The sequence below is a fragment of the Dipteris shenzhenensis genome, chromosome 17 (genome assembly GCF_047967505.1).
Source record: "Dipteris shenzhenensis isolate YYH24624 ecotype China chromosome 17, Dip_SZ_1.0, whole genome shotgun sequence".
NCBI classification, from domain to species: Eukaryota; Viridiplantae; Streptophyta; class Polypodiopsida; order Gleicheniales; family Dipteridaceae; genus Dipteris; species Dipteris shenzhenensis.
The window spans coordinates 40554631-40556618 of NC_141612.1; positions in this window are offsets into that span (position 1 = coordinate 40554631).

Here is a 1988-nt window from a genome sequence, read left to right on the forward strand (position 1 = left end):
TCTTGTTTGATCAACCCTAGACTATGCTGCGATAGGACATTACTAGAACCCAAAAAAAAAGAATTGATATTGCGATGTTCGGTGTGAAATAACCAAATTAAGGATTTAATAAGAAAGAAAACAATCAGAATCAATAGGCTATTCAATGGCTCAAATCTGCACATAAATTATAATGTGCCTCCCAACTCTTATGCATTCCAGCTCCTCATGTTTGACAAGAATGCAAACAATAATGAAATCACATTATCTTTAGTTTCAAAGTAAGCAAAGCACCAAAAATAAATGCAAACGTATTGGATGACGAATAAATAGGTATAGATATAGATAGACCTATATATATGCATTCATAGATATAATGATGATTAAAGTTGGACGGTATAATAATATTATGTGTACTATCATTGGGATTAGGACTACTATTGGTAATATTGTATGTAGTAGTAGGAGAACTACCATTAAGGAGCACTCAAATAAAATTACTAATGGTGGTGATAAAACTACCACTAGTAGTTTGGTAATTACCCCTAACATCTACAACAAATATTTGATGGGTAGCTAGTATTAGGTCAAAAGGTCCCAATTGTGCTATAATAATGGACCAAAAAAGGGAGTGCTATAGCATCACCTAAGGGTCACTTTTTATCCATGAAAGAAACAAGTCGGTGCAACCTAGGTCATACAGATCTAGGTCATGTGGAGTGGTTCGCGTCTCTTTCCTTGATAAAAAAGTTACACTACCTTTGATAGTAACTACAAAGATTGCTGCCATAGTGCCGTAGAGTAGCCCCTAGGTTGCACCATCATCCCTTTTTGCTTTTGAGCCATTAAGTTTGATCCACTGATTTTATGTAGAATTATTCTACTATATGTTCACATGTCCTTAATAGGATCTTGATATAATCCCTTCCATTGTAAGTACTTTTACTTCAAGTTTCACATATCCTTAACAAACCACTAGGCTTCAACACAAATTCATTCTTATGTTTCAAGCCTTAAACTCAAACACCCTTGTAAAAGGGATAATGTATTAAAGCTACATTCAATCCATCAAATCTTTTGAATAACAGTTCTATTGAAAATTCATGTATCATCAATAGGATTTCATCCATTATATGTTCATTCGTCTTTAATAGTATGTCTAAAAATTCATGTATCTTCAATATTATTTCTCTCATGTGTTCCAATATCTTCAAAAGGATACCTTTATTTAATAATGTCCAAACTTGAGCATTGATTTGTATTTATCAAACACAATTTCACTCCACCTATTCTTTAGAATGAAATTTTTTTGCCAAAAGTGGGCCAAATGTAAGGTCTTTCCACATATTCTTAAGAATGAAAATTTTGGCCTTACGTTGGCAAGTCTATGGAATGAGGGTAAGGCCAAAGTCTCTGGTACGGTGCATTAGGTCTTGATTAATTCTTCTTTAGGCTTGAATATTTAATGCATTAACTTCACAACTATTATTTATGCTTGAACTTGTAATGTATTAATTTCATGACTTAGGATTTTATGAAGTTATATCTAACATGTCCCAAATTTAATGGAAATTAATATCCTACATAACACAACAAAGTATCATCATATCCCTTCCCAAAATCAATGCTACCTAGCAACTCTCTTGGCATTTTCACTGCCTTGCATTTGAGTTAGCTATGATGAAGAATGTTGCCTGCCTTTGGAACCTCTTAGAGTTACCGTTAGCATGATCTAATTTCATGTAACCCAAAACTTGAGACTTGGAGATTCCCATATCACACCAGCGGTAGCTATCTTGTCCACTCTCAATGCTAGTAAGATCTAGGCTCCATAGACCGGTAAAAGAAGTCTTTTTTCCCTCCATCTTCTGCAGGCCCCCTGATGAAATAGGATATATTCATCACCCTACGTTTAATGCAATAATTGACACAACTTTTTTGGACTTGACTATGTAGTTTACATCCCAAAATTGGTGCTAAAATTGCAGATTGGGAGATTCCCATATCAC